Raw genomic sequence first — 12851 nt, forward strand, 5'->3', positions numbered from 1 at the left:
AGAATTTTTTAATCATGGAAAAATAAATGTGAAGATTTTTATTTGAGCTATTTGTTAGTATTCTCCCATAAGTTATTTCTGCATTATAGAAGGTTAGAAATTACTAAATGATTTTTTTAACCCATAAATTTTTAAATAGGATAAATAACTTTTCAGTTTACTATAATCATATAAACATTTCTCTATCACATCTGACTACATCAGCCATTTAATTGAGTTGGGTCAATTCAAGTGCATCCTTCATATTACACACTGTAAATATCTTGCAAAGTTTTTAAGGCAAAATACACATCAGCCCATCCTAATTTAAATCCAATCAAACACAAGGAAGTGTTGGAGTAATTTATAAAATCACTGACCTGTTCAAATAGCAGTAGTCTTAGTCCTTGCACTCTTTTTTCATTAGAATCCAAAATAAATTGATTAACATTTTCTAATGTGTGTCAGCATCACCAAAGGCACTGTTCTTCCTGGTTCAGCGGAATCTTCTGAAATTTGCCAGCCCTGTGTTTTATTGCTGGTACCGTATGCTTTATTGTTCAGCGACAAGAGCTTCACTCTGCACAAAGACTCATTACCTACTGCTTGCTGCACGGCATCAGCCTCACTGAGGCTGCCTATATGTGATCACATGGGAGTTTTGTCTGAGAAAGCCAGGCATGCCACTGACTTCACTGTGTCTATGGATATTTTTATCAGCTGAGGTCTGCTAGGAGGAAGGAATAACAGATTAGGGAGCTGCTCTAAGTTATTAATGCAGCACAACTTATGGAAATCCCTTCACAAGATTTTTTTTTTATTATTATAGAAAACATTTGAGCAGGAATTCAAAAGAAGTTCACTAGATTTCATTTTAATAAGAGGCTGGAAAATAATTTAAGGAAGGGGAGCTAAGGAAAAAGCTGTTTCCCACCTTTTGCTTTCTGAAAGTACTTTTGTACAAATGTTATTAAAGAACCTTGCTGAACTGAATGATTTGACAGTATGTTTAACCTTTAGATTGCTGGTCTTTCTTTTTCTTGGTTGTTTTCTAAAGGATAAGTCACTGTTTCCCTCAAAATCGCCTCAATGAAAATCTCAGTCACTAATAGATACGATATATGAATAAAAATAGAGATGTTCTAATTACTTTTGATAAAGTAGATGAGAGAGTGAGTGTCTTTTATTGATGTATATAAGTAAGGTAGATTAATTTATCTTCACAAAAGATGACACATTCCTAGAAGAGCTGACTTAAAAGAACAATGAAGATTTCAATTTAAAGATCTAAAGGGCATGTGGTTCATATTAATTCTTAAAATCACAGTAACTTATTTTAGACAGCTTACCTCAATAAAGCATATGGTTTACCTTATCTGATTTCAGTGTTAACAAGTAGTTTCAAAGCTGACTACTCAACATTTACAGTAATTTTTCTCCTATGTAAATATTGAATTAATACACATACATATATACACATAGGTATAGTCAGATTATCTTTCCAAAGTATATTTTAAAATAATTACCTAAAATAATTTCTCAAAATTTGAAAATGGATAGTGGATTTCCAAATGAAAAAGCTATTTAATAATTGGAAATTGATGAAAAAATAAACTTCTTATCTCTTTAATAATCTAAATTGAATTGGTAATTGAAAGCTTGTTTCTTGTTAATCTCAATGGAAATCTTAGGACAAATACATGCACTGTGCAACGAAGAGCACAGAAGTAAAAGTCAGTCAGAAAACCATAAATAAATATCAGAAAATAAATTTTTCTGTACAGTTAGATATATAGAACATTTTAATAATGCCTGTAAGTAATATAGTAATCCTAAAAATAGTAAATCTATATACCTGTTAAACTTTTCATTAATGAGAAGTTATTTTTTGGAAATAATTATAATTTAAAATTTTTCTGTGTCAGCTGAAACTTTAAAAAATAATTTAAAGCCAAAATAGGCATGTGTGGCTAAATTGCCAGTCTCTAAATATGATGATTTAACATCATTCTTTATAATATTTTTTGTAGTCTTAACATTGATTTAGAATGTTTCATGATTTAAGTAAATGCCTTTTCATGGGTTTTTCTTAACCTTGAAAAAATATTCAGATATGTTTCAAATACCACCATTTTAATGTATTTGTTCCAAAATGCTCATGTTCATTTTCCCCTGCAAACAAGAGACGCGCTAAAGCTAGAAAACCTTGGGGCATTAAAAGAAAAAGGAAAACAAGGGTTTCTGGCTTATAGTGTAATTCTGGGTTCTTAAAGATATGCATATTGTAGCTAATATCTTTGATGATGTCATCATGTTAATGTACAAGGAAATAAACAAAAGGCAGCCATTTTTCTGTTACTGCATCACTTCAAAAACAGTGAAATAAAATGGTCGCCAAGTGGAAAAAAAGAATCAGCAGAAAACCAAGTTACTTTCAAATTTTGGGGAGAGGGAGGGGCAAAGGTTGTGAAATTAGAAATAAAATTCCATATATATGAATTTTGTGTGAATGTATATAAAGAAATGATTTATAATAATAAAGAACTATAAATAAAAACAAAGGATATAGAAATAGAAAGCAATTTAAACAAATTATCAGTAAAATAATATCTCCAATGGAAAGACTATAGTCTGTAAACAATGTATTAAATGTAAAAGCTTATTGAATTCATTAATGTTGAAAAAGGTATTTAAAGATGGACAACAGAGTTGGAAAGATCTAGAAAAAAAACAAAATGATCATGAAACAGTATATAAGCTTCCCAGGTCTACTATTGTCTTAAATGACCTTGGTGAATTATTCTATCATCTTATGCCTTATTTGTCAAGTCTGCAAATAGGAACAGAAAAATCTTTGGAAAACATGTCATGGAAATAAATAGCAATATTTTTATACTTCAGTTCTCTAAATAAGTTTTAACCAAGCATTGTCAACTAATATTCGTAAAATAAGGAGAAATGATGTAAAATTGAATAGTCAAGAGAATTTTTAAATGCATTATCCTAATAGAAAAGATAAACAGTTCTAATAAGTAGATAGGACTTTCTGAAACAAGAGCTGATTTTTTCCCTAATACCTGCAGAAAATAAACTAGAAATGAATTTAGTAAGTAATTTGAAATGAATCTCAAAATTGCCTCAGGATTAAAACAAATTACAAAATATACCCATCCTTCCAATCAAAATTCTGTAACTTGGTCAGGGACATGACAAGAGAATTGCAGCAGAGTTTCTGATTCTCACACAATGAACAGCAATGCCTCTGCTTATATAACAGGTTCATCAGCCAAGAGTTCTTTACATTTGAAATTACCAGGGAAACACAAGATCACAGCTTAAAGAAGGAAATTCCATCCAAGATTAAAAGAAAATTTTAATTTGCTTTGTATATGAAAAGCTGTGAATTCAAAAAAGATATGTCAATTCTTATTATTAACTCTTACTAGCTTGAATTTTCTCTGATGACAGAGGCATAATAGAATCATTTTGTTTGCCCCTAGAATCGTTTTGTTTGCCCCTCTTTTCTAGAAAATAACTAAAGCTTGTCAGAAGTAATCCAGAATGTTTGCTATCCAATTCATTCAGTTACTTGGATATAGACACGCCAAGTGAATGGTCCCTTGAAAATTCTACCGCATGAAGATGAAGATTAACAGATACCATCACCTGCATTAACTAGAACCGTATTAATTGGCACGTACACACACACACGCACATATATACTGGCATATACCAGTACGTCATGTTAGATGTACCCTTGATAAGGCTGTATTTTCAAGGTACCTTCACCCTTCTTTACAGTATATTCAAAGAAGTCAATAAGTTGGCCACGTCAATGTCAAAATCCAGGACTAAATTCAATTCAACAAACATTTGAGAGTTTACTATGTACTAAGATTGAGAGAGTTGCTAGGGATATAAAAATGAAAAATACACTGTACCCAAGAAGATTATAATCTATCTAGCTAAAAAATAAAAGTTGCTTAGCAAGCTATGGGAGGAGTAGTACAACAGAGATATGTTTTCTAAAGTTTGACTATTTTATCGACTTAGCATGTATTTTAGGTACAATTAATATAATTCTTTTCAATATTGTTTCATAAAATCAGAAAATCATTTATCAAATGTCATATCCAGATGTCTATATCTATATATGTAACATGTATTAGCTACATATTCCTGTGGTATCCTTCTCATCAAGAGGTTGAATTTTATTTCCCTTGCCTTCATTCTAAGTTAGCCTTAATGATTTGCTTTACCAATAGAGGCTGCACAAGTGATGTTTTGGAGATTTCAAGGTTAGTTCTTAAGAAACTATAAAGCTTCCACTCTAGCCTCTTGGAGTCTCCTGAGTCTTCAGGAGCCTTGAGTTGCAACGTGAGAGGAATAACTACACTAAGACTGTCACAAAGAAGCCAGATAGTAGCACTCTGATCAAATGATCTGAACTGAGCCCAGGATTCTGGCCATTCCTGATACCTAACCCATATGTAAAGCCATCATGAACCCTCCAAATCTACCTATCCACCAAAGGTGTATCATGAAGTTACCCTAGTTGTTACTATGGGGCAAGAATCGCTGAGCTGAGTTTTTCTCAAATTCTTGTCCTAAATAATTCAAAAGATGTAATAAAATGGTTGCTGTTTTAGGCACTAAGTGTTGTGGTAGTTACTCGGATATTGATAACTAGAACCTTTTTACATGTGTAGGACAAAGACAACATAATAAACATAAAAGTACAAGAAAGGGCAGTCTAATATATATATATATATATATATATATATATATATATATACACACACACACACAAATACATATATATATATACACACACATACATGTTTCCCAGGGAGTGCTAGTGGTAAAGAATCCACCTACAATGCCCGAGACTTAAGAGACAGGGGTTCGATCCCTGGGTTGGGAAGAGCCCCAGAAGGAGGGCATGACAACCCATTCCATTATTTTTGCATGGAGAATCCCATGGACAGAGGAGCCTGGTGGGCTACAGTCCATAGGGTTACAAAGAGTTGGACATGACTGAAGAGAATTAGCATGTAAACATTCAGTGAAATGGGTGAATTTAATGGATTCATTAAAAGAAAATACAATTTAGGAGGGTGGAGAAAAAAGGAGAAAAAAAATTCAGAGCGTGTCCAAGCACATGAAGACTGAGTTATTCAAGAAGAGTGTATTGCAGAAATGGGGTATCTGAACAAACAGAGAAGAGACTGCTTCACTAGCCAGAAGAAAAGGGAATTCCCAGTAATGGCACTTTGGGAAAATCCCAGAAACAGGGGCAATAGCTTTACTATAATAAGAGGAATTTTGAGGAAGCTTGGGTGGCAGGAGATTTAGGCATGTGATGGGAGGTTAAAGGAGAAAAAAGGAAGTCTGGTGCCCCTTCTTAGAGTGTGATGAAGCTTGAAGTGCAGAGATTTTGTGCAACGTAGGAGACACTGGGAAGTGCCCGAGGCATAGAAAAGGAGGTATGGTCAAAGTGATGAATAAGTGATGGTCAACACTGGCAGGAGAGGAGCAAGGCAGCAGGGAGTCTAAGGAAGAGGAGATACGAAGAAATGATGAGACCCTGGCAACTGAGGAATGAAGAGAAAGGAATTCATCATAAAGAAGGAAGGAATTTTAAATTGGTGGGATACGCCAAGCTCTCTGATTTATTACGTTAAATTCAACAGTTCTGTGATTTAGTTACAAATTATATATGACCAGTATAGAGCATCTAACTAGCTTTGTTAGACAGATTTAGTAATTTCATGGGTAGTTTGATTTGTATTGGCCTCAGTTTGTGTTTCAAATATTGTGAAAATTGGTTTACATCAAATTTTGTTAACATTGTGTTTGGGAGCTTACAAAAGACTATAAAACAGGCTCTTCCTTAAATAGAAAAAGTACATAGAGGAGACCACTTATGTTTCTTTCTGCTGTTTGATTCCTAACTTGGGAAAATAAAAATACGTCTTAATTCTACAAAGATCAAAAAGGTAGATACTTTTGGATAATGCAAACTAAGACACCCCCGAAACCACACACCATTACCTATCAAAGTATACAAGTCTACTAGAGCTTTATATTTCTGACTCTTCATTCTATTTGGATACTAGACTACCAAAGTATCAGATGTTAGGTTAAGCAGCCAGTGAACAGCCACGCAGAATGATGCAGGTTAAATGGCAGGTATTGCTATAATTGCTGCTGCTGCAGATACAATATGTATATAAATCATCTGAACACGGCTGCAAAGAAGTCTTTATGCAAAGTGACCCAGAGATGAAAGTATCCAGGTTTTCCCCTACCCTTCTTTCTCCTTATCAGCACAAAGGCATTAGAAAACAGCATTTATCCAGAGAAAAGAGTAAATGAAGCAAACATTCTCTCTGAGAACACAAAGGATACATTTATTTCTTAGTGACCATCAACTTTGATTATTAGGATTTCTTTTTATGCTGAATTAGATGTCTAACATGGGACCAAAAATATGGAACTGAGCAGGTAAAAAAAAGAAAAAGAAAAAAATAATAATTTAATAGGACCAGTGGCTTTTCCATATCAATGGGAAGGTTATATCATAAGTAAAAGAACTATCAGTGGTAAAGAATCTGCCTGCCAATACAAGGAGACACAGGACATGGGGGTTCAATCCCTGGGTCAGAAAGATCCCCTGGAGAAGGAAATGGCAACCCACTCCAGTATCCTTGCCTGGGAAATCCCATGGACAGAGGAGCCTGGCAGGCTACAGTCTGTAGGGTCTCAAAGTCAGACATGACCAAGTGAGTGAGCATGCATACAAAAGAGCTATGGCACTACTTTGGGGTTCAAGACAGGGAGGAGTTTCTTATATTTTATTTCACTAACACAAGTCTATAGGTACTTGACTAGATTGAATCTACTCTGATTTATATGAGACATACAGAAATAGTTTTAGCATATTATTTACCTGGGTTCATTCATTCATTCACATATTCATTTTACATTCACTGATTACTATATGCTCAGAATCTGATTCAGTGCTCTGACAGGTTAAAGAGATGAATAAGACACAGGCAGCAAGCTAAGTGGTTTTCCATCTAGAGGGAGGGGCCTATGTAAAGAAATAGATAAAACATAATGGGATACATCCTCTAATTGAAAAATGTATAAGAACATAAAGACAGGAGTGAATAAGCTATATAAAAATAGCTAATAGTTATCAAGTACTTAACTAAGACTGAAGTGTTTTACTTTACGCATATAAATTGACTCATAACAATTGCAACAAGCCTCTGAGGTAAGTTACTTTTACCATCTCCATTTCATTGATGAGAAAACTGAGGAATAGGCTAGTTAAGTGACTTGTTAAGTGACTTGTCAGTTAAGTGACTGACAGAGTCAGTATCCAAAGCCAGACAGTATAACTTTAATGCACTGTGCCTCCACTGCTATCATGTTACTTGAGATAGTCACAGTGGGCTTCATAGAAGAGGTGATATGGAAAATGAATCTTAAGGGATGAGTAAGAGTTCTGCGGAAAAGGAGAAAAGTATTCTAGGCAGAAGAGCTAAAATATATACAGAGTCTGAGGCATGACTAATGTATATGTGGAAGAAGCTAAAAACTTTACTGTGAAAATGGTAAGTTTATTTGATCTTGATATGGGATTGTGCATTTGTAGTGCTGGCTTATTTGGAATTCAACTAAGAATCAGTTTGTACTTATAGGGGATGTAAAAATTGCTTGACTACATCTGTGTTTTGTTATTAGATGATTCAGGAGAATGAACTGGAGAGAAGGTCTGGAAAAAAGGACACCAAATGAGACAGTTGAAATCTCCAGTAGGAAAAGGTTACAAAGCTCTGAATGAAGACAGTAGCAGGCCTAGTTATGGAAAGGAAAGATATTAAGGAAGTAGGTCAGCAGATACTTAGGTGGGAATGAGGGGGAACCCTGAATCCAGGATTTTTTATTTGGGGGACAGCATGGATGATGATATCAGTAACCAGTGTTAGAAATACAGAGGAATTCTTTTCATGCCTAGGGCAGCCATGACTTGTGGTCCCAAGTAGCGCCTGAAACGTGTAGCAGCTCCAGAGCATAGCATGCTGGATATACTGACTGGCGTGTTTGCTCCTCATTCAGCTACCCGTCCCCATAAGCTGAGGGAATGTTTCCGCCAAATCATTTTCCAAGGAGATCCAACCAGTCCATTCTAAAGGAGATCAGTCCTGGGTGTTTTTTGGAAGGAATGATGCTGAAGCTGAAACTCCAGTACTTTGGCCACCTCATGCGAAGAGTTGACTCATTGGAAAAGACCCTGATGCTGGGAGGGATTGGGGGCAGGAAGAGAAGGGGACGACAGAGGATGAGATGGCTGGATGGCATCACCGACTCGATGGACATGAGTTTGAGTGAACTCCAGGAGTTAGTGATGGACAGGGAGGCCTGGTGTGCTGCAATTCATGGGGTTGCAAAGAGTCAGACACGACTGAGTGACTGAACTGAAGGAACAGGCTTAAGTATGCCCCAAGGGATGAAGTAGAAAAGATCTGTATACAGAATTTCGTTAAGATTGATGGCAAGGTCCACACTGATACAACCTACCCTGATGATTTTATGGATGTCATCAGCATTGACAAGACTGGAGAGAATTTTCCTCTGATCTATGACATCAGGGATTGCTTTGCTCATCATATTACACCCGAGGAGGCCAAGTATCAGTTGTGGAAAGTAAGACAGATCTTCATGGGCACAAAAGGAATCCCTCATCCTGTGACCCATGATGCCCACACTATCTGCTACCCCGAATTCCTCATCAAGGTGAATGACATCATTCAAATTGATTTGAAGACTGGAAATATTACTGATTTCATCAAATTTAATGCTGGCAACCTGTGCATGGTGACTGGAGGTGCCAACTTGGGAAGAGTTGCTATGATCACCGACAGGGAGAGACATCCTGGTTCTTTTAATGTAGCTCACGTAAAAGATGCTAATGGCAACAGCTTTGCCATCCAGCTCTCCAACAATTTCGTTATTGGCACAGACAACGGACCATGGATCTCTCTTCCTCGTGAAAGGGTATCTGCCTCAGCATTCCTGAGGAGAGAAGAGATCGGCAGCCAAACAGAGCAGTGTATAAAATGATCTCTAGGTGACATGACTCTCAAAGTCTTTGTACTTAATTAAAGATGTGGAGCCAGTCAGTGGTAAACACTGGATGCCCAAAATGCACCCAGAAAAAGTACAAGGCCCTAAGAACACAAGGATTCCATCCTGAGTGTTCAGTGCCTGGCAGAGGAGTTCACAGACAAGATCAATTATCCAGATATACATTTCTCTCCATTCTCTCAGTGGCCTGATTAAAGGTGAAGAAAACACAATCAACTTCACAATCAAACTTCAAATCTGGAATACCATTAATTGAACTTAATTGTGATACTCATATAAGGAAACTATATAAAAGTGTTCTATGCAGATTAAGATCATGGTCCAGATTACAAAATCTACCTCCATGCTTTATATTAATCATACAACACGAAGACATACAAAAAAATAAATTAGATTTCTCCTTTAGGCAGGTGTTTTAATGAGCTTAATCCCCAGGCTTGCTATTAATGCTAGTGACTGACTTCTTTGAAATGAGGAATGCATTTTCTTTCCTGTTCATATAGTCAGCTTCCTGTTTAGTATTCATTATTCATATCTATTTTTATCAAAGAGCACTATTACATGAAACCATGATCCAAGCATGTTTGGCTCTAATTTTTAACTCTGGAGGGAAGGAAATTATACACCCTTATTGTACTGGTATATAATTGACTTCCTCGGTGGCTCAGACAGTAAAGAATCTGCCTACAATGCAGGAGACCTGGGTTCAATCCCTGGGTTGTGAAGATCCCCTGGAAAAGGGAATGGCAACTCACTCCAGTATTCTTGCCTACAGAATTCCATGGACAAAGAAGCCTGACGGGTCCATGGGGTCGCAGAGTTGGACACGACTGAGAGACTAAAACACACACACACACACGATTGTTATATATGAATGTGATCAGAGTGTATATGTGTTCCTTTGTATTAGACGATGGTGTTATTTAATTCGGGTTATCAGGCTAAAGAACCTTTCACACCTATCTTAATTTGGAACATCAACATGCCATTGAAGGAAAGCCATCAGTCTTGCAAATAAATAGTAAAAAAGACTTTCGATCACAGTCTCATTTAAACTCTGTCTAGATATTCTAAGAATTTCTTACCTTAGATTAAGAATAGAAAGAACTGTAAATACATTTTATCTGGAATCCTGAGGGATTCCTGGGTGACTCCTGATAACTTTAGCTGACAACCAGGGATACTACAGGTATTGCTACTCTTTTGAGGCCAAAGCAAGATTTTAATCTTTGCCTCTTTAATTGCTGATAGTTATCTATGTGTATGCTGTCACTTCAGTCGTATTTAACTCTTTGCAACCTTATAGACAGTAGCCTACCAGGCTCCTCTGTTCATGGGGCTTCTCCAGGCAAAAATACTGGAGTGAGTTACCATGCCCACCTCCAGGGGATCTTCCCAACCCAGGGATCGAACCTGCATCACCTGCATTGGCAGGCGGATTCTTTACACCCGAGCCACCTGGGAAGTCTGATAGTTTTTGATTGTTGTTGCTGCTGTTATTCCATCACAAAGTCATGTCCCACTTTTTGCAGCCCTTAGGACAGTAGCCCACCAGGTTCCTCTGTCTATGAGATTTCTCCAGCAAAAATACTGGAGTGGGTTGCCATTTCCTTCTCCAGGGGATCTTCCTAGACCAGGGATTGAACCTGCATCTCCTGCAGTGGCAAGCGGATTCTTTACCACTGAATCACCTATGGGGGAAGCCCATATTTATCTATGAAACAGGATTATGATGACTGAGACAAAATTGGGCATTATATTGCTACCATTTCCCGGCCATGCACAGTGAGGTGACTTTAATGTTGTCTAGTGATGCTTATTACATTGTGTCTGTACAGTATCACTTTGACCCAGGAAGCCTATGACTACATTATTTCATTTCCCCTTTATTTATTTATTTTTCCCTTTGCTTTAATTTACTATATATTATAGCCACCCTGAAACCAGGTGGAAGCAATAAATTTAAGACTTAATAAACTACAAGTTAAGTATTACATATTACTTATTATATATGTAATTAATATCAATACTTATTACTTATTACATATTTATCAATGTCATAGAATATCATATAGCCATTAAAGTCAGCATTATGACTATATAAAAATATAAATGTTTAAAAGATAATAATTAGTGAAGAAATTTACCAGAAATATAAACAAACATGATTACAACTAAAATGTATAAAAGAAGACTGGTGAGGAATTAAAGGAATTTAGGGATTGTGTATGAGTTTAAAACAATATACACACTGCAAGTTCAGTGTTTTAAGCATAGGATAATTAGAAAAGTAGAATCAAAATCATAAAAAGTAGTTATCTCTTGGACATCAAGTAATAGGTGATTTCGATTTTTGACTTTGGCTTTTTCTAAATTTTATGTGTTCTATTTCCTGTTACTGATACAGTGAAAAATTAATGATATTATAATTTTCATATTAAAATTAATTATGCTAAATTAGTTTGATTGTAGAAAAAGAATTTAAAGTTAAGGCTATTGTTCAATTTTAACTGCTGTGATTTTAAGCCTTCAGATATTAAGGAAATTGAACTCTGCCTCCACACTCCACCCTTAGGCCGGATTTGACACAATGCCATCTGGTCTACTAGGTTTTCAAAGATGTGATTTTTTTTTCATTGATGAACAGATTCCTTTTCAACATTTTCTTCAAGCAACTACACACTGTGTGTGCTGTTTTTCTAAATTCACCTTTGAGGTACTGCAAGAACGTTCACGAATCTACTCCCAGGCCTTCTTTCAGGGCAGTGGACCAGAATAGGTGACTAGAGGTGGCACGAGAAGGTCTCAATGTGTAACCCCACTCCTGAATGAGCTGCTGAGCCTTACATTACGATACATTATTTTACTTGCCTGGAGGAGATGATTGTTGTTTTACATACAGAAGAAGGTAAGGGCCCTAGAGTAAGAGATACATGTTTAAATTGGAAGAAGACGTTGGGATTAAAAATCAAAAATCTACAGCTGGGCATTATGTAGTTCCAGTTGAAACTCAACAGCAGAAAAATTGGAAAGCCTGGGGTAAAAGCATCTAATTGGGAAAATATTAATGCATTCATACAAAATATTCCTTATGCATGAGAGTGCCTGGAAAACAAGTGCCCAGCCATTTAACTCTGGCTTTCTTGCTATCCCAGAGAGACATGATGCTAAAACTTATGAACCTAATATCCCATTGTCAGTTTTGTTACAGTTAATCATATACTGGAAAAGTATAACATAGCTGGGGAGTTTCCCAGGCAACAATTTGAGGAGCGACTTTGAATCTGCAATGACCCATAAATCTTTGGTGATTAATAGGAGACTCTGCAATAGAAGACCATTCTCGGACCACAGGCCAGTATTAACTGAGAGATGGTTCTCTGCTTCCTTATTCTCTCTTCTTTCCTTCATCAGTCAACTCTTGCTCCCCCTTTAAGATTTAGCTCAAAATTGCCTTCCCTTTAAAACCTATCTCCATATCCCTTGCACACAGAGAGAAAAGGCCATAATTTTCTCTCTCTTTCACATGTCTTCACTTATTACTCTACTACCCACCTTACAATATCATACTGTAGTAATGTGTTTGCATTTCTAGAAAGATACCAATAAACTGGGATCTCAAAGATAAAGGCTCCACATTATTCACATTTATATCTTTAGTGCCTCCCACAACCCTTTCACGCTGGGGGATGCTCAATGCTGTGAACAAGTTC

The 12851-nt window shown here is 36.2% G+C and overlaps 1 pseudogene; it reads left to right on the forward strand.

Moving 5' to 3' along the window:
* Positions 1-8015: 8015 nt before the first annotated feature.
* LOC128060606 (40S ribosomal protein S4-like) lies at positions 8016-9109 on the forward strand (annotated as a pseudogene).
* The last annotated feature ends 3742 nt before the right edge of the window (positions 9110-12851 follow it).

Source organism: Budorcas taxicolor, chromosome 2 (genome assembly GCF_023091745.1).
Source record: "Budorcas taxicolor isolate Tak-1 chromosome 2, Takin1.1, whole genome shotgun sequence".
Taxonomy (NCBI): Eukaryota; Metazoa; Chordata; class Mammalia; order Artiodactyla; family Bovidae; genus Budorcas; species Budorcas taxicolor.